The sequence below is a fragment of the Triticum urartu genome, chromosome 3A, assembly GCF_056163025.1.
Source record: "Triticum urartu cultivar PI428250 chromosome 3A, HENAU_Tu73, whole genome shotgun sequence".
Taxonomy (NCBI): Eukaryota; Viridiplantae; Streptophyta; class Magnoliopsida; order Poales; family Poaceae; genus Triticum; species Triticum urartu.
Window position 1 is genome coordinate 44,863,501 of NC_141875.1, and position 21,102 is coordinate 44,884,602.

Consider the following 21,102-nt stretch of genomic DNA (forward strand, 5'->3'; position numbering starts at 1 on the left):
GCCGTGTGCGGTGCCCCCCTCCACCACAATCCATCTTGATCATATCGTAGCAGTGCTTAGGCGAAGCCCTGCGTCGGTAGAATATCATCATCGTCACCACGCCATCGTGCTGACGAAACTCTCCCTCAACACTCGGCTGGATCGGAGTTCGAGGGACGTCATAGAGTTGAACGTGTGCAGAACTCGGAGGTGTCGTGCGTTCGGTACTTGATCGGTCGGATCGTGAAGACGTACGACTACATCAACCGCGTTGTGCTAACGCTTCCGCTTTCGGTCTACGAGGGTACGTGGACAACACTCTCCCCTCTCGTTGCTATACATGACCATGATCTTGCGTGTGCGTAGGAATTTTTTTGAAATTACTACGTTACCCAACATAAGGATCTATAGAATCCGTCAACGTGGGATCGGATGTCGCGAGGGTCATGAAGGAGCGTCTCACTATCCCACCAAAGAGGGATGGTGTTGCGTCTACGGCGGCCGTTGATAATGGCCTGAAAGTACGCCGTATTCGTGTCATCCTTCAGGACCCATTTCTGAGCCCCACGGAGGCGCCAATAAGCCTCCTCATCGGTGTAAATCACGGAGAGCTGGTCTTCCAGGTCATACCGGGAAAGCCACTCGTCCGGAGAGAGCCCCACCGCATCAGCGCGCATGTCAAGGGCCTGGATCGTGGATAACAACGCCTTCTTGCGCTCCCGGAGGTCACGACCCAGGTTAGCACCCCACCCCTTCATGAACTGCCGTCCGCGCTTCGCGCAGAAGTGCCATGAGTCAATGGCCGAGGGGGGACGGGGGTGGGGGTGGGCGCGAGCCTCGATCCACCGAGCGACAACCGCATCGATGAACCCGGTTTGGGAGAGCCAGAAGGTCTCGAACCGGAATCGAGGGGTGATTGGCAGACGCTCGTCAGCCGAGGAGAGGAGCAGAGGGACATGATCCGAGCCAATCCGGGTGATGGCGCAAAGGGTGGCAAGGGAGCATCGGAGGTCCCACTCGGGGGACACTAGGACCCGGCCCAAGACGGACTGGGTCGGGGTCGCCTGCCGGTTGGTCCAGGTAAACCTGGCACCAATCCTATCAATTTTGCGGAGACCAAGGTCGGCAATGAAGTCATTGAACATTTGCATCCGAGCAAAGCAGACATTAGCATTGCTCTTGTCTTCCACAACACAAAGGAGGTTAAAATCGCCACCCACCACCACCGGAAGGGAGGCCGCGGAGATCTTCCAGTGGAGCTCCTCGAGAAAGGCAGCAGACCGACTATGGTCTGCCGGCCCATAGATGATGATGACCTCCCACTTGAAGTTGAGAGACCTCTCGAAAAGCTCCATGCTCACAAAGAATTCTCCCCGGTCCATGCTCCCCACCTCAAAGCTGGCATCCTTCACGCCTAAAAGGATGCCACTCAAGTGGCCGGCACTCCCACTAGAAGGGAGCCAATGCCACGCAAAGAGGTGGGAGCTCAGATAGTCAAGCTCAGGGAGAGAGAATTCAAGACGCATGGTTTCTTGGACGGCAACTATGTCAATGTGTTCCTCACGCATGTACTCTATGAGTTGACGGCGTCGGCCATCATGGCCGAAACCGCGGATGTTCCAGAACAGGGCACGCATTAAGGCGCCATTGGGGGGCTGCTTGACCCCAGGACACAAGAGTCACTTTGAGCACGGAGGGCCGTGGTGCAGGAGCGAGTGCGACCATGGATTTCGACCTCCCCCACCGGGGGAGGGGCACCTAACTGCCTCAACGCTGCCGGGGGAGGGGCCTCACCGGCTGAGGGCGGAACAAGAGGCAGAAGGAGAGCCGCACGGGCCTCCGCGAGCCTCCCATCAAGGATCTTGCGGGCGCGTATAGCCGCAATCTGGACTAAGGGGGGGCCAACTTCCCCCCTAAAAATGATCACCGAGTCAGAGGCCACCTTCGTGAGGTTGCCAAGAGGAATCGACTCAAGAGCAGAGAAGGAACAAGACGAAGCTGAAGGGGGAACGACAGGCGTACCTGGCTCCAGGTTCCGAGCAGCAGCACGGATCTCTGCCCGCTCGGTGATGGGCAGAGCCAGACTGCCCTCGGGGTGCACCGCATCCAGCCGAGCACTCCGACGGGACACAACCACCGGGGAGGAGGCCGACCGGCCTCGGCGCGAGTAGGTGGCGGATCGTGGAGGGGGGGGGGGGGTTGGGCGGCCATGGGGGTGGTTACCCGAGCCTCCCCATCCGTGGTCAGGGCCCCCGCTGGTGAAGCCAGATGAGAGGACATGGAACAGCAGAGGAGGAGCGAAGCCGGGGTCGGAGCCTCGGGGGGGGGGGGGGGGGCTGAGCGGCCGCGGGGGTGAGGGAGTCCTGGATTAGGGGGTGTTCGGGTAACCGGACTATACCTTCAGCCGAACTCCAGGACTATGAAGATACAAGATTGAAGACTACGTCCCGTGTCCGGATGGGACTTTCCTTGGCGTGGAAGGCAAGCTTGGCGATGCGGATATTCAAGATCTCCTACCATTGTAACCGACTCTATGTAACCCTAACCCTATCCGGCGTCTATATAAACCGGAGGGTTTTAGTCCGTAGGACAACTTCATCAACTCCATAGACAACAATCATACCATAGGCTAGCTTCTAGGGTTTAGCCTCCTTGATCTCGTGGTAGATCTACTCTTGTACTGCCCATATCATCAATATTAATCAAGCAGGACGTAGGGTTTTACCTCCATCAAGAGGGCCCGAACCTGGGTAAAACATCGTGTTCCCTGCCTCCTGTTACCATCCGGCCTAGACGCACAGTTCGGGACCCCCTACCCGAGATCCGCCGGTTTTGACACCGACATTGGTGCTTTCATTGAGAGTTCCTCTGTGTCGTCGCCGTTAGGTCCGATGGCTCCTTTGATCATCAACAATGATGCGGTCCAGGGTGAGACTTTTCTCCCCGGACAGATCTTCGTCTTCAGCGGCTTCGCTCTGCGGGCCAATTCTCTTGGCCACTTGGAGCAGATCGAAAGCTACACCCCTGGCCATCAAGCCAGGTTTGGAAGCTTAAACTACACGGCCGACATCCGTGGAGACTTGATCTTTGACGGGTTCGAGCCACCGCCAAGCGCACCACACTATCTCAAGGGGCATGATCTAGCTCTACCTCCGGACAGTGTCCTGGAGGCCGCTCACGCATCGGTTCCGACCTCTAACTCGAAGCCTATTGCGCCAATCGAGGACGAGCGTTTGGACGCCACCTCGGGGGCTGCGATCTCAAAGGCGATCGAGCCAAACGCTAGCCCCGCACTCTGCACAACCCGTGACTCCGAGGATCCGGACTCCTCGCCGGACTCCGAACCCCCCGCGCCCCTGCCAATCGAATCCGATCGGGCGCCGATAATGGAGTTTACCGCCGCAGACATCTTTCAGCACTCGCCTTTCGGCGTCATCCTGAATTCTCTTAAGTCTCTCTCTTTATCAGGAGAGCCCTGGCCGGATTACGGTCAGTAAGGATGGGATACGGACGATGAAGAAATTCAAAGCCCACCCACCACCCACTTGGTAGCCACTGTCGACAATTTAAACGACGTGCTCAACTTCGACTCCGGAGACATCGACAGCATGGATGACAATGCAGGAGATACCGACGAACCAACGCCCATAGGGCATTGGACAGCCACCTCATCTCACGATGTGTACATGGTGGATACCCCTAAAGGAAGCGACAACGAGGAAAAAGGGGACGAAACGGGAGATCGACCCCCTGAAAAGCAATCAAAGCGTCGGCGTAAACACCGACCCAAGCCCCGCCTCGATGAAAACCCAGCCATAGAGCAGGACGAGCAGGCCTTAGAGCAACCGTCCGAACATGGCAATGCGGATGGAGAAACCGAACATCCCTCCTGTGGCAAAAACGGCATTCCGGACGACCTCACGCCGGATAAACCTATGGAGCAGAAGAATCTCCACGAGAGGCTCGTTGCAACTGCACGCAGCCTAAAAAAGCAGAAGCGGAAGCTAAAAACAGCGCAAGATGCACTCCGGATTAGATGGAGCAAAGTAATCAATACCGCAGATAAATACGGCGACAGTCGCCGCACTAAAAGCTATCCGAAAAGAAAGCTACTGCCTGAATTCGACGAAGAGGCCCTAGAGCCATCGCATTCAAAAAATGAGAAAGCCACACGGTTGGATAGACGACCCCATAAAGCGGCAAGCGGCGCCGCACTTAAATCGGCATGCGACCCACTTAAGGATTCGCATCATGGCCCAGTCAGGTCCATTTATGGGCCAAGAAAGCAAGCTCTCGTAAGCAATGCTATGAAGCCATCATCAGAATCCGGCACACCCAAATACAGGGGCGCCACACACCCTCTATGTTTCACCGATGAGGTCCTGGACCATGAATTTCCAGAGGGATTCAAACCCGTAAACATAGAGGCATACGATGGAACAACAGACCCTGGAGTCTGGATAGAGGATTATATCCTCCACATACACATGGCTAGAGGAGATGATCTCCACGACATAAAATATTTACCCCTTAAGCTTAAAGGGCCAGCCCGACATTGGCTTAAAAGCCTTCCCGAAAACACAATTGGAAGCTGGGAAGAGCTCGAGGATGCTTTCCGAGCAAACTTTCAAGGGACCTATGTCCGCCCTCCGGATGCAGACGATCTTAGTCACATAACTCAACAACCCGGAGAATCAGCTCGGCAGTTCTGGAATAGATTCCTCACTAAAAAGAATCAGATAGTCGACTGTCCGGATGCCGAAGCCTTAGCAGCTTTCAGGCATAACGTCCGAGACGAATGGCTCGCCAGACACCTCGGCCAAGAAAAGCCAAGAACAATGGCCGCACTAACAAACCTCATGACCCGCTTTTGTGCTGGGGAGGACAACTGGTTGGCAAGGTGCAGCCATAGCGACCCAAGTACATCCGAAACTAGGGATGGAAATGGAAAACCGTGACGCAAAAAGGACAGTCGCTGGACTAAGGAAAAAAGTCCGAAGAGCACGGCAGTCAATGCCGGATTCAAAGGCTCACGACAAAATCAGGCAAAATCGCCCCCCCAGGATAACAGGGACGATCCATCCAACCTAAATAAAATCCTGGACAGGATATGTCAGATACACAACACTCCCAGGAAGCCTGCTAACCATACCCACAGAAATTGTTGGGTTTTCAAACAATCCGACAGACTCAATGCCGAACACAAGGGGCTCGACATACCAAGCGAAGACGAGGACGAACCCCAAAAGCAGAGTACCAGGAAACAAAAGAACTTCCCACAAGAAGTAAAAACAGTGAACTCACTTCAAATAACAAAACGTGCGGCGCCCGTAAAGGTACGCACCACACGGCCCATCCCCAAAGGGTCCGACCACTGGTTGTCAAAACCGATCATCTTCGATCAGCTAGATTATTCTAGAAATATCAAGAATGCAGGCTGGACTGCCTTGATACTCGATCCAATAATTGGCGGACTACAGTTTTCAAATGTCCTTATTGACGACGGCAGTGGACTAAACCTGATATATCAGGATACAATCCAGCACATGAGGATAAACCCAGCAAGAATCCGCCGCAGCAAAACCTCCTTTCAAGGGGTAATACCTGGTCCGGACACCCGTTGTATGGGTTTTCTCCGGCTCGAAGTCATATTCGGCTCTGCCGATAACTTCCGCTGCGAAAAGCTGACCTTCCATATCGTCCCGCTCTCAAGTCGCTATCAAGCACTACTGGGACGCGAAGCTTTCGCTCGCTTTAACGCAATACCGCATTATGCATCTCTTACGCTTAAGATGCCCGGTCCATGAGGCATCATCTCTTTGAAGGGGAAGCACTAAAGTGCGCCTCCCCAAGCGGAGGACTATGCGGCCGCTTTGACAGCCCCACAGCAAAATGGCCTCACCGGCCAGAAAACTTCGAAATAGGTCATTAAAGACCACGAACGCGGATAGACGAGTTCGGTACAAAATCATCATGCAGGCTTAGTGGCCATATACCCCCGCACTAGGGGCTCCATGCATATACAACAAGAGACAATAAAGCTCAATTTTATATATTTTACTTTAGACTTTGTTTATTTTAAATTTTTTCGGCACGACCCGTTTTCAACTCAGTTCCTCTCGTTTACAGATGAACGTCATGCGGCGCCCGTCCAGGACACGGCACAACGGAGACACATGCGCAGACGTGCAGTAGGGACCCGTCCTAAAGGATTCTTTTTAGATTAAGACCCTGCGTAAACCTTTTTTACTGTCTCTTGTTGCTACACATCCCCTGGTTTTTTCTGATATAACCAAGGAGGAGGCTGGCGTCTTGGCATGTGGCCACGTCAGAATTTTTGCACGTACCTGGACACTAGGGGCTTTTTTTTAATAAAGAGTGTTGTTTCGCCCACACTCATAAAGACCGAATACCTTAGGGAGTGTTCGGCATCGCGAGTTTTGGCATTATATGCATCAGCTCCGAATCATGTCTTTGGTCAAATGTTGGGTTGCCCGGCTCCTGAGTTCGGCTACCTTACGTTCTGCTCTATCGGCTAAGGTAGCACCAGGAGAACTACTGCGATTGTGCCCCGGTTCGGCCGGGCGAGCACCTCAGTAGAGAAAGCCGAAAACTGACTGTCATGATGTAGCGTGAGACTGGTTAGCCACTCGATGACTTAGCGGAATCTATCGGATTCCTCCGCTTTAACGAAGGGCCGCTTCCCGGTCAGGCACATACGCGCCCCGAACTCGGATGAGCGCAGTCGCCACCAAGGAGCTACCTAAATAGTCTCACTGTCAAGCTCCTATGGCTAAGTGAAAGTGTTAAAGTATTATAGTCCGGTTGCCTGGCCCGCTGCGCTATCACCTCCTTTGTAGGACCAAGACGTTGGGTTAAGTGTGAATATGCGTCTTCTGCGAGCACCCCCGCACTATGTGCGTGGGGGCTGAAGCCAACGACTGCCATCTTTCAGATTTTATATATTAAAACGGCCGCACATGAGGTGTTACCAATACTTGAAGGCACAAGTATAAAAAGGCCACTACAATTCATCAAAATATTACTTTATAATTACATGTGCTATCATAACATAGCATCTTTCGAGCACTGTGTCTCTATTAGACGAGCGCCTTGAAGGACTTCCTGAAAATAGTGCTCGGAGGGTACTCGGCTTTTGTCCGAATATCGGGACGCAACAACGGTGGTCTCCATCTCCGCCCAGTATGTCTTAACACGGGTAAGAGCCATCCTTGCGCCCTCTATGCATGCTGACCTCTTCATTGCATTTATACGCGGCACCGCATCAAGGAATTGCTGCACCAAGCTGAAATAACTCTTCGGCTCCGATCTCCCCGGCCACAGATGACCCATGACGTACTTCATGGCAAGCCCGGACAACCTATTCAGTTCGGCCCATTGAGCCAAACGATCATCCACTGCCGGTGGACGCTCTGGATTGTGAAACTGCGACCAGAAAAGCTTTTCCACTTCGTGATCTTTCTGATCTCGAAAGTGTTCGGTCGCATCAGCAGCACTCGCTGCCAAATCCAGATAGGTATCCTCCACACTCCACATCCGGTCCAACGGAGCAAACTTCGGGTCGCAAAATTTCCTTCGCAGCATAAAGGGCTTTCCAGCCGCAATCTGTTCGGCCTGACCCAGCTCCTCCTTCGCAGCTCTCATCGCAGAGCGCGCGTCCTTGGCATTGGCAGCGGCCTTCTCTAAGTCCGTCTGTTTCGCCTGGTCTTCTTCTTCAAGAAGTCTGCAACAGTCCGTAGTGCTTTTTAACTTTTCGGCCATCTTGGCCATCTCTTCCTTGCTTCGGTAATGGGCAGCCTGTTCGGCTGTCAGCTCTTCAAGGGCTTTCTTGGCGGCCGCATCACTTTTTCTGGCTTGCTCTTTAGCTCGGGCAAGTTCTGCCCTAAGACTCTCCACGGCGGCCGCACCATCTGCGTCAAGCACACATATTGTAAGACACATGCATCAAACTGTTCTTACCTCATGCCGCTCGTGGAATTGCATACCTTGAGCCTCCTCAAGCCGCTTGTTGACAAGCGTGATGTCGGCTTCTGCCACGTCCAGTTGCCGCTTTAGTTCGGCAAAATCATCAGTTCGGCTCGATTCCGGACACCCTGCCGCCTACATTCAAAGGCGACATCTTAGACCTGGGATTATGATCCTCCGCGTGCCGTCATTTCTTGACGATGCGCAGAGTCTCAGAGGCTACTATCTACACAGGGCGCATCTTATTCATGCGCAACTGCCAAAAGTGTACATTATCTAATATACCTCGAAACCCGTCAGTAAACTTTTGATGGCCTCATGCAATCCGCTCTCTGCGGATGAAATCCTTTCAATCACCGTGCCCATCAAGGCACGGTGCTCCTCTGAGATGCAAGCTCGCCCCAGCAGAATCTTTAGCTCCTCCGACCGAGCACCAGACGATGCTGGGCTCGTCCCATGACCTCTTTCAAAGTCCAGACGCGGAGAACCTCGGGGGGCCACACTATCTTCTGCTCCCGCCGGATTCGGAGAAACCCTCCGTGAAGACACCTCAGGATCGCCCGCCTCGCTAGGCGGCACGGTAGGAGGAGGCGTCCCGCTCTCCATCATCTCCGGAAGAAGATCCCCCGAAGACGAGCTCTGCTGAGAAGGGCTGAGGTCCGAGCTACAAGGTAAAAGTTTGGTTAATCTTCTCAGACATAAATCAAGGATTTCCCTCATCCCTCAAAAGGAAAATCTTTCTCTACTTACGGCTCGTTGGAGGGCTGATCCCCTTGAGGGCGTAGTCCGGCCGAGGAACTCCCCGACGTCGGACCCTCTGACGAGGATTTTCTCCCCCACTTTGCGGCCATGGTTTCTGGGCCGTCAGAGGCGGCTCTCTTCTTCCCCTTAGGAGAAGAATCGTCAGTACCTCCCTTCGGAGCAGCCTCCGAGGAGGCCATAGCTTCCTTGTCTTCCCCCTCCAAAGGCATTATCTCTAGCATCCTGACTAGCACGGGATCCGTCCTGGTTTCAGGAAGGGGAGCCGGACACCTGATCAGCTTTGCCTTCGCTATCCACTCCTGTTTAAAAGGACGGCTCTTTTAGGGGCAAGTTTATGACAATTATACGGATAGAAGGTCCGGGCACAAGGTTGCTTACTTGAGTATCTGGGCGATTGCGGCTTAGGCCTGCGTCCTCGGTTAAATCCGGACACATCTCTTGTGATCCGAAGAACAGTTTGTACATCTCCGCAGGCGTTGCGCCCATAAAGTTCTAGAGAGCTCGCGGTCCCTCTGGATTAAACTCCCACAGGCGAAGGGGGCATCGTTTGCCGGGCAATATTCGGCGAATCAGCATGACCTGCATCACCTTGACCAAGCTGAGGTCTCCTTCCAAGAGATCCTTAATTCGGCCCTGTAACAAGGGCACGTCTTTGGGCAAACCCCAATTTAACCCTCCGTTGACCCATGACGCTAGCCGTGGCGGGGGACCCGAGCGAAAGGCAGGAGGCGCCACCCATTTGGTGCTCCAGGGAGCAGTGATATAAAACCACTCTCGTTGCCACGAGCCTAGCTCCTCTTGAAAAGAGCCCTTGGGCCATGGAACATCAGCATTTCTGCTTATAACAGCGCCTCCGCACTCTGCGTGCCGTCCCTCGATCATCTTCGGCTCCACTTTGAAGGTCTTGAGCCATAGTCCGAAGTGAGGGGTAACACGGAGGAATGCTTCACACACAACGATAAACGAGGAGATATGGAGGATGGACTCCGGAGCTAAGTCATGGAATTCCAGCCCGTAATAAAATAGCAGTCCCCTCACAAAGGGATCTATCAGGAAGCCTAACCCCCGAAGGAAGTGAGACATGAACACTATGCTCTCACCGGGCTGGGGACTGGGGATAGCCTGTCTTTGAGCAGGCAACCTGTGCGAAATTTCGCCGGTCAGGAACTTAGCCTCTCTCAACTTTAGCACGTCTTCCTCCGTAACGGAGGAAGGCATCCATCGGCCTTGAAGGTCGGAACCGGACATTGTCGAAGGTCCGAGGCGCCCGGAATCTGGAGCCTAGGGTGTTGGAACTCGAGGCGATGGGCGAACTTGTTGAAGAAAAGATAAGGCCCTGGTCTCTTTATAAGAGGCTGAATACCAGGAGCCCTCCCCGTAACCGTTTGGGACTCGCCTTTAATCGAGAAAATATGCTAACGGGCACGATTGGGTTACCCACGTCCGTATTGATGAGAATCCCGTAAAAGGGGGGTACACGATCTCTGCTTTGACAAGACGTGCCAAGGAAACCGCCTCGCAAAACACGCTGAGGTGAAAAAGTAAAAACGATTCGTAAAAGACTTGGCCGCGGTGTGATAGCGCACTGCAGAATACGTCAGCAGATTTGATTTGTGTTAATATTATTCTCTCTATGGCAATATGTGGAAGCTTATTTTGCAGAGCCAGACACTACTCTTGGTGTTTACAATCTTCTATGAAGGACTTGGAGGAGGAACCCGCCTTGCAATGCCGAAGACAATTTGCGCGCCGGACTCGTCGTCATTGAAGCCTGGTTCAAGGGCTACTGAGGAGTCCTGGATTAGGGGGTGTTCGGGTAACCGGACTATACCTTCAGCCGGACTCCAGGACTATGAAGATACAAGATTGAAGACTACGTCCCGTGTCCGGATGGGACTTTCCTTGGCGTGGAAGGCAAGCTTGGCGATGCGGATATTCAAAATCTCCTACCATTGTAACCGACTCTATGTAACCCTAACCCTATCCGGCGTCTATATAAACCGGAGGGTTTTAGTCCGTAGGACAACTTTATCAACTCCATAGACAACAATCATACCATAGGCTAGCTTCTAGGGTTTAGCCTCCTTGATCTCGTGGTAGATCTACTCTTGTACTGCCCATATCATCAATATTAATCAAGCAGGACATAGGGTTTTACCTCCATCAAGAGGGCCCGAACCTGGGTAAAACATCGTGTTCCCTGCCTCCTGTTACCATCCGGCCTAGACGCACAGTTCGGGACCCCCTACCCGAGATCCGCCGGTTTTGACACCGACAGGGGGCGACGCCGAAAGGGGGGCGTCAGCCACCGGGGCTACAGCCACCGCAGGGGAGACCACCTGATCGACCAGGGGCAGACTGGGGACCGGAGTATCCGCCGAGGGGAGGACCAACTCCGCCCCCAGCGCGACGGGAGCAGCCGAGGAGGGAGAGCGCGATGAAGAAATCGGGCAGACGACCAGGCCGACGCTGGAGATGTCGCTCGCCTCGGAGGAGGTCGCCGCAGATGTCGAGGGACCGCCGAAGGCCTGGCTGAGGGCGGCCTGGCGTCCCTTGCCCCGGCGGCAGGAGGAGGGGGGAGGGGGACGGGGAGCGGGAGTCCTCCGAACCCCCCTCCTCATCCGAGCGGTGGGAGCGGCCACGGTGACGTCCGTGGTAGTCCCCATCAGCCCCCGGGTTGCCACCAGGGAGGCCGGCATTGAAGAAGCGGGGGCGACCGACGTGGTTGGGAGGCTCGGGGAGATCCTGAGGTCAAAGCCCTGGTCGTTGCAGAAAATACGAACGGTGGTGCGGAGCTTGGCGGAGTCGAGACACTTGACCTTGACCCGGACCTCCTCCTCTTTGTGCAGAGAGAGCGCATCGACCACCACCACCTTGCCCAAGAGACGGGACATCTGGCGGATGACGAGCTCAGACCGCGCAATATCAGGGAGGCCGGCCACAAGAATCCAAGTGGTGTCAAGAACGGCCACGGCCTGAGCATCAAGGATCGGCTCAGAGATGTCGACAACCAGCTGGTTGAGAGCGAGCGTGATCCGGCCACTGCGCGTCGCATAGCCATAGCTGACGGCGTCGGGGAAGACGACGGTGAAGATGTGGCCAGCGGTGGGGGTGACTGCCCAGTCCCACTAGCGACGGTAGAGGTGGTTGAGCTCGGCCTCAATCATCTTCGGGGAGGCCACCCCGTCGACCACCGTGGCGACCGCCTAGAGGGAGGGGGAGGGAGGCGGCACGTTAGGGACCTCGAGGTGGAAGAAGCCCAGCCACTCGATGTCGTGGCCGTACATCATGAGGTCGGACAACACCGGACGGTCCGGGCACGGAGGGCAGGGTGCCCCGGATCCTTGCAGAGGTAGCAGCACTGGGGGTTGACGCATTTGACTTGCGAGTGGCCCGCCACCCCGCAATTGAAGCACAGAGGGCGGGGAAGGCCGGAGACGAGGCCCGGAGTGGAAGAGGAGCGCGGACCCGGGGGGTAGGGCCGGACTGGGCGCCCCGCCCCGTGCCGCGGCGCTTCTTCTTCTTGGCGGGGCCGGAGCATCCATGGGCAGGGCCCCCGCCAGGAGCAGCAGCCGCGGACGAGGGCGCGGACACCACCGCATGAGGTGGCACGTACTTTCAGGCGGGAGGCGCCGGAGGCTGGGCGGGACCGTGCGGAGAGGTCGGTCGAGAAGACCGAGGCGGAGTGGGAGATCGGGTGCAACGGGGAGCAGGGGAGGGCGAGTGGCGCCGGGAACGCCAGTCACCCGAGGCAGCCGGACGGGGGGAACGGGATCGTCCCCACGAGTCGCGGCGGCTCGGGGAGCGGCGGTCCGCGCGACGTCCCTCCTGGAGGTCACGAAACTCACGACGCAGCTCGTCCTCACGGCGGAGCGCCTCAGGCGACGGCGGAGGCGGGTCGCGCCGGTTGGACCGCTCGTCGGTGCGGCGTTTGTGTCGCACGCCGCCGTCGTCCCACTCCCGGGGCATCGGGGGCCGAGGCGCAGGAGGGGGGCAGGGGTGTTGGGGATCGTAGCAGAAATTTAAAATTTTCTACGCATCACCAAGATCAATCTATGGAGTAATCTAGCAACGAGGGGAAGGAGAGTGCATCTACATACCCTTGTAGATCGCTAAGCGGAAGCGTTGCAAGAACGCGGATGTAGGAGCCGTACTCGTAGCGATTCAGATCACGGTTGATTCCGATCTAAGTGTCGAACAACGGCGCCTCCGCGTTCAACACACGTGCAGCCCGGTGACGTCTCCTACGCCTTGATCCAGCAAGGGGAGAAGGAGAGGTTGGGGAAGACTCCGTCCAGCAGCAGCACGACGGCGTGGTGGTGGTGGAGGAGTGCGGGACTCCAGCAGGGCTTCGCCAAGCACTACGAGAGACGAGGAGGGAGAGGGGTAGGGCTGCGCCAAGAGAGAGATCGAATCGTATGTTGGGCAGCCCCCATACCTCAAGTATACATAGGGGGAGGGGAGGGGGCTGCGCCCCCTCTAGGGTTCCCACCCCAAGGGGTGCGGCAGCCCCAGATCCCATCTAGGGTGGCGGCCACAAGGGGGAGAGGGGGAAGCGCACCTGGGGTGGGCCTTCACTAGTAGAAAAAGGGTCAAACGTGAAGCACATTAGTGCCGGTTTGAATTTGAGCTGGCACTAATGTGTGCATTAGTGTTGGTTCCAACGGCTAGCCGGCCGCTCTCATTAGTACCGGTACGTGGCGAACCTTTAGCACCGGTTCGTGCCACAAACCGGTACTAAAGTGAGTGGTGGCAGGATGTTGTTAGTCCGGGGCCCCTCCAGCACCTTTAGTACCGGGTCGTATCACGAACCGGTACTAAAGGTCGTCCTACATAGACCCTTCGTCCACCCGAGCTCGCTCTGTTCTTCCCCTTTCCCCTCTCCTCTCTGTTCTTTTCCCTCTTCCTCTCAAGCTCATCACACATTTTGCCCAACGTTTGTCAAGATTTGAAGGCCCCCATCCATTCAAATGATCACAAAGGTTAGCAACTTTGTCCTTTCATCTCTCATTGCTAGATTAGCTCGTGCAATGCTTTATATAGTGATTGATTTTTGAGTTTAGTAATTTGGGAGGAATTATATATATGTGCTAGTATTTGATTTATATGCAATTTGAGGTCAAAAATAACACTTAGTTTGCATATGTAGGTGTGGTTTACTTAGTACCTTCTAAATCTCCGTCGTAACCACCGTCGATCGCTCGCAACGTCCCGTCGCCGGCACCACCTTGTGGTGAGCCTCTTGTTCATGAAGTTTTATATAAAAAATTGATGTTTGTGTGATTTGGATATATAGTTACTCATATAATTATCTTACACATACGTTGTTTGTTATACATAGTGCCATGGTTTTCATATCCATCCCCGTCGGCCCTCGTCCGGGTTATGATTCGGATGTGGTATATTCTCTTTTAAAACTATTCATTGCATTTCGTGTTTATGACAAATTATGCCCATCAAGTTGACATAGATATTTGTATGTAGGAGGTAGTTGAACCGGAAATTCCAACTGACCCTATTGTCGAGAGGTTAAATTTAGTTGAAAGAGAAAACGAGGATTTGAAGGAAAAATTGAAAAGAATTGAGGCGGAGAAGATGGAATTGGAGTTGCATGTTGCCGATGTCGTCGATGATCACAAGATTAAGATGGAGAAAATGCGCTTGAAGATTAGAAAGATTAGAAAATATGCCATTCATAGTGAGGCTTGGTATCATTATGCTGTTGGATCAATTGTTACCTTAGTTGCGATCTTGATCGCATTTGTTGTTGCATTTAAATTCTTTAGCTAGAGAGTTATTTGTTTGTTGCATTTAAGTGTTGTATGATCTTTATGTATGAACTTTATGTATTGTATTAATTTGGTGTTTTCGGTGCTGTGTATTGAAGATGAGCCGGCAATGGATGTGCGATGACCGATGCTATCCCGAGTTCATTAATGGCGTGCGTACTTTTCTGCTTGCGGCTGAGGCAAACAAGCGGGCGGATGGTTTTATGCCTTGTCCATGTGCTGGCTGTAAGAATGGTCACAATTACTCTACGTCAAGAACCGTTCATGTCCACCTGTTTGAGTCCGGTTTCATGCCCCACTATAATGTTTGGACCAAGCATGGAGAAAGAGGGGTTATGATGGAAGACAATGAAGAAGAAGAGGACGACGACAGCTATCTTGGCCATGGGTTCCCTGAATACGATGATACAACAATGAGGGAAGAAGCTGAGCCGGTAATGCGGGAAGAAGCTGAAGCAGAGGCATCGGATGAGCCCATTGATGATCTAGGTCGGGCCATTGCCGATGCAAAGAGAAACTGCGCAAGTGATTTGGAGAAGAAGAAGTTGCAGCGCATGTTAGAGGATCACAAAAAATTGTTGTACCTGAATTGCGTAGGTGACAAGAAAAAGCTGGGCACCACACTGGAATTGCTACAATGGAAGGCAGAGAATGGTGTATCTGACAAGGGATTTGGAAAGTTGCTGGTAATGATAAAGAATATGCTTCCAAAGGACAACGAATTGCCCGAGAGTACGTACGAAGCAAAGAAGGCTGTCTGCCCTCTAGGGTTAGAGGTGCAGAAGATACATGCTTGCCCTAATGATTGCATCCTCTACCGCGGTGAGTATGAGGATTTGAACACTTGCCCAGTATGTGGTGCATTGCGCTATAAGATCAGCTGCGATGACCCTGGTGATGTCGAGGGCGAGCACCCCAGGAAGAAGATTCCTGCCAAGGTGATGTGGTATGCTCCTATAATACCACGGTTGAAACGTTTGTTCCAAAACAAAGAGCATGCCAAGGCGATGCGATGGCACAGAGAATACCGTAAGAAAGACTGAAAGTTGAGAGTACCCGCTGATGGGTCATAGTGGAGAAAAATCGAAAGAAAGTACGGAAAGGAATTTGCAGATGACGCAAGGAACGTATGGTTTGGTCTAAGCGCAGATGGCATTAATCCTTTTGGGGAGCAGAGCAACAACCATAGCACCTGGCCTGTGACTCTATGTTTGTATAACCTTCCTCCTTGGTTGTGCATGAAGCGGAAGTTCATTATGATGCCAGTGCTCATCCAAGGTCCTAAGCAACCCGGCAACGACATTGATGTGTACCTAAGGCCATTAGTTGAAGAACTCTTACAACTATGGAATGGAACAGGTGTACGTGCGTGGGATGAGCACATGGGGGAAGAATTTGACCTAAAGGCGTTGCTGTTCGTGACCATCAATGATTGGCCTGCTCTCAGTAACCTTTCAGGATAGACAAACAAGGGATACCATGCATGCACGCACTGTTTGGACAATACCGACAGTGTATATTTGGCTAATTGTAAGAAGAATGTGTACCTAGGACATCATCGATTTCTTCCGAGCAGGCATCCCATAAGAAAGAAAGGCAAGCATTTCAAAGGTGAGGCGGATCACCGGACGAAGCCTCGCCACCATACTGGTGCTGATGTACATGATATGGTCAAGGATTTGAAGGTGGTCTTTGGAAAGGGTCCTGGTGGACAACCTGTTCCGAATGACGCTGACGTACGCGCACCCATGTGGAAGAAGAAATCTATATTTTGGGACCTACCCTATTGGAAAGACCTAGAGGTCCGCTCCGCAGTCGACGTGATGTACGTGACGAAGAATCTTTGTGTGACCCTGCTTGGCTTCTTGGGCGTGTATGGGAAGACAAAAGATACACCTGAGGCACGGGAGGACCAGCAACGTATGCACGGAAAAGACGGCATACATCAGGGTCATGCAAGCTACGCTCTTACCAAAGAAGAGAAGGAAATCTTCTTTGAATGCCTGCTCAGTATTAAGGTACCGTCTGGCTTCTCGTCGAATATAAAGGGAATAATAAACATGGTAGAGAAAAAGTTCCAGAACCTAAAGTCTCATGACTGCCACATGATTATGACGCAACTGCTTCCGGTTGCATTGAGGGGGCTTCTACTGGAAAACGTTCGATTAGCCATTGTGAAGCTATGTGCATTCCTCAATGCAATCTCTCAGAAGGTAATTGATCCAGAAATCATACCAAGGTTAGAGAATGATTTGGTGTAATGTCTTGTCAGTTTCGAGTTGGTGTTCGCACCATCCTTCTTCAACATCATGATGCACGTCCTAATTCACCTATGTGAAGAGATTAACGTTTTGGGTCCTGTATTTCTACACAATATGTTCCCCTTTGAGAGGTTCATGGGAGTCTTAAATAAATATGTTCATGACCGTGCTAGGCCAGAAGGAAGCATCTCCAAGGGCCATGAAAATGAGGAGGTCATTGAGTTTTGTATTGACTTTATTCCTGACCTTAAGCCGATTGGTGTTCCTGAATCGCGGCATAAGGGCAGACTAGATGGAAAAGGCACGCTAGGAGGGGAACAAATAATATGTATGGACGGACATTCTCTCACTGAAGCACATTACACAGTTCTACAGAATTCCGCCTTGGTGGCTCCGTATATGGATGAACACAATAATTTGCTATGCTCCAAACACCCAGAGCGGTCTGATGACTGGATTACACGTGAACAAACCAGGAGTTTCGCCAGCTGGTTGCAGACACGTACCATGCATGACGCCTCTATTGAAGATGACCTGTACTTGCTGTCCCAGTTACCATCTTCGAATATAATGACTTTCAAAGGGTACGAGATAAATGGTAATACATTTTACACGATCGCCCAAGATAAGAAGAGCACCAACCAAAATAGTGGTGTCCGCTTTGATGCAGAAACCAAGACGGGAAAGGAAACATATTATGGTTATATGCAGGACATATGGGAACTTGACTATCGACGTGGTTTGAAGGTCCCTTTGTTTCGGTGCAAATGGGTCAATATGACACGAGGCGGGGTAACGGAAGACCCGCAGTACGGAATGACAACAGTGGATCTCAACAATCTTGCGTATGCAGACGAACCATTCGTCCTAGCCAATGATGTGGCACAGGTTTTCTATGTGAAGGACTTGTCTACCAAGCCGAGAAAAAGAAAAGATAAGGAAGCGAATGCATCGTACGATGAGCCAAAGCGGCACATAGTTCTTTCTGCGAAGAGAAACATTGTGGGAGTGGATGACAAGACAGACATGTCAGGAGATTATGAAAAGTTTGATGAAATTGCTCCATTCACAGTGAATATTGACCCGAGCATCCAGTTAAATGATGAAGATTTTCCATGGCTACGGCGCAAAGGGACACACGCGAAGAAAAAGTTTCACACCCAAAGATCTGGGATGTGATCGGCTTCACTATCATCACTTTCTTCTGTGTTTCACACCCAGGAGGGAATCTCTGTAATAGTTAGGGTAGCTAGTTATGTGTTTTGGCATTTGAAACGCGAAGAAATTTTATGTGCAAGCAAATTCTTTCATGCATTTACTGATTTTTTCCAGCTAAATGACCCTGAAATTGAAAAGCATTTCAAATGAACTCAGAAAAGGTTGAAAGTTGGCATGGTATCATAATTTCACCCACATAGCATGTGCAAAAAAGTAGAGAGGGTTATCGCAAAAACTGGATGCACTTCGTGTACAAAATGGACAATCTCTTTCGAAGTATCAAGGTTTCGGACAAAAACTCATCCGTTACAAAGGCATTTCATTTTTTAAATAACCTAAGCATTACCAAATTGAATATAATGATAAAACATACTAATATTAAACATAATAAAAAAGAATCACTGAAAAATCTATTTTCAAAGTTAAGTTATTCACAAACTAGTGATTCACACAAATTTCAAATAATTCAAAATTTAAACTATTCAAATTTGTAAACTACCGGTACTAACAGAAAGTTTGTAATTTTTTGTACCTAAAGCAAAATATTCACAAACAAACTCTAAATACAGCAAAAAACAACTCTAAAATAAATAAAGCAAAAAAATAAGAAAAAAGCCCACCTACTGGGCCACAGTGGCCTGCATACGACTAGAAACCCAAATTCTAGTTGGGCCAGGATGCAGGCCTGCTAGCCCAGTAGGCCCAACAGGGCATCGCAGAAGAGGTAGGCCCAGAAGGCCTGCTTAAGAAAAGAGCTCGAGACAGCAGCGACGGCGGGGCTTATAAGCAGGTGCGAGTGCCCCTCGGCTAGCGAGGTGGGACTAAACTTTTGCGCCCCCTCACCTGGCAGCGCACACCCTTTAGTACCGGGTCATGGCTCCAACTGGTACTAAAGGGGGGGGGGTCTTTAGTACCGGTTGGAGCCATCACCCGGTACTAAAGGGGTGCCGCTCCCACCGCTTGGCCTGGCCAAAACAGACCTTTAGTACCGGTTGGTGGCTCCAACCGGTACTAAAGGTTGTTCTATATAAGAAAACACTTCAAAAAAAATTGTCAGTTTCTCATCTCTCCTTGCTTCTTTCTCCTCTGCCCCGTCGCCGCCGCCCCTCGTCGCCGCCCCTCATCGCCGCCCTGTCGCCGTCCCCGTCCCCGTCATCCCCGTCGCCGCGCCGCGCCCCGCCCCGTCCTCCCGTCGTCCCCGCCCGGCCCGTCCTCCCGTACGTCGTCCCCGCCCGGCCCATCCTCGTCCCCGTCGTTGCCGCCCCGTCTCCGTCCCCGTCCCCGTCGCCGCCCACCGTCGTCGCGCCTCACCGGTGAGCTGTACCCCAGCTGCCAACCACACACACACACATTGTTATAGAATTGTTAGCAATCTTTCTGTTTTTTAGTTATAGAATTATTAGAAATGTTATTTTTAGTTATAGAAATGTTAGTTATATAGAAATATTAGAAATGTTAGTTATATAGAAATGTTTTTAGTTATAGAAATATTAGAAATGTTAGTTTTAGTTATAGAAATATTAGAAATGTTAGTTTTAGTTATAAAATTTAGAATTTGCATATATGAAATCACAATCCATCATTTAAAAAATGTTACTTTACTTTTGCGGCATATAGTATTTGTTGTCGACGATGCCCGGCCCGCATCCTCGCCGTCGACCCGTTCGCGACGACGTCCTGCTTCAGAGCACCCATGTCCGGGACTGGGCTCCGCCGGGCTGGCACTGGGAGGTGCTACCTTCAGGGTCGCGACGCTTGGTGAGGAACCCGGCCCCGGGTCCCGTCGTCGACCCTCATCTCCTTTGGTGGCGTTCGCATGGGCCACTTTCGGTGCGGAGGGAGCCGGCCCCGCCGGAGGTGGTACGTCGCCGTGTCAGGGAGGAGGACGAGCACGTCCATCGCTACATGGCTGCTATGGACGTCAGGTTCTCCAATACCTGGCAGGTTCTTTTGGGAGATCACCCGAGCTATGATCCAGTGATGGTTCCTTCTCTTTGGGTGTCCACCGCCCGCACCTCAGGAACCGCAAGTGGCCTAGATTACTCTGTAGTATTCGATCTTTATTAGCTTGCTAGCTAGCTAGCTAGTGATGTATTCGATATTATATCTATTATTCGAGACGATGTATTCGAGATTATATCTATTATTCGAGACGATGTATTCGAGATTATATCTATTATTCGAGATGACGTATTCGAGATTATATTCGATGATGCTTATTATGTACTATGATTGATTCAGTTTTTTCCTTATTAATTGATTGCATCCATGCATTGTAATTTGAATATATTTCTTTTGGATTAGTTAAACAAAACCTATGGCGGACAATACCGGCAGAGAGGGAGAAGAGGCCCTTTTCAATATCATACGCAATCCTCGCGGGCCAGATGATGATCAGAATGAAGAAGATTATGACGGCTCCGAATATCTAAACAACACCGGGGAGGGTGATATGATATTCGTTCGCGACGACCGAATTGATGAAGTCATGAACTATGAACATGATGAAGAAAATGTTGATCTTGAAACAACAAAGACCGGCGAGGTATATATATTTATATAAGCAGGCATCTGGTGATCATCACATGTTTTAAATGACTTGAAGATATATTAACGAATCGATCTTTCTTCTTTCAGCCATCCGGATCGAGCAAATCTTCAGGCAACAGGAAACGTGGCCCGAACAAAAGTTGAAGGAGGGCGTAAAGTACAATATCGAGGCCATCAGACCTAATGGCGAACCATTAGCGCCTAAGAAGATTGCGGACAAGTTCATTCGTCAGTGCGGAGTTCTTGTGAAGGACCAACTCCCGATCTCCCTTCAAGAATGGAGAGAGCCAGCAAAGCCACGTCCAGGAGTTACTTTTGTCGACGACAGACAAAAACTTCTGCTTTGGGAAACGCTCATGGAACATTTCACCCTACCAGATCATTTCACAGATGCAGATGTGGAGAAAGTCAAGGAAGCTGCTCTTAGGAAGATGGCGGTTGCATTCAAGAACCACAAGATTCGTGAATGGGCCAAGTACGTCAACGGAGGAAGGAAGACTCCAGTATTCGAGGGAACACTAGAGAAGCAAAGTGCTCATTGGGACGATTTCATGAAA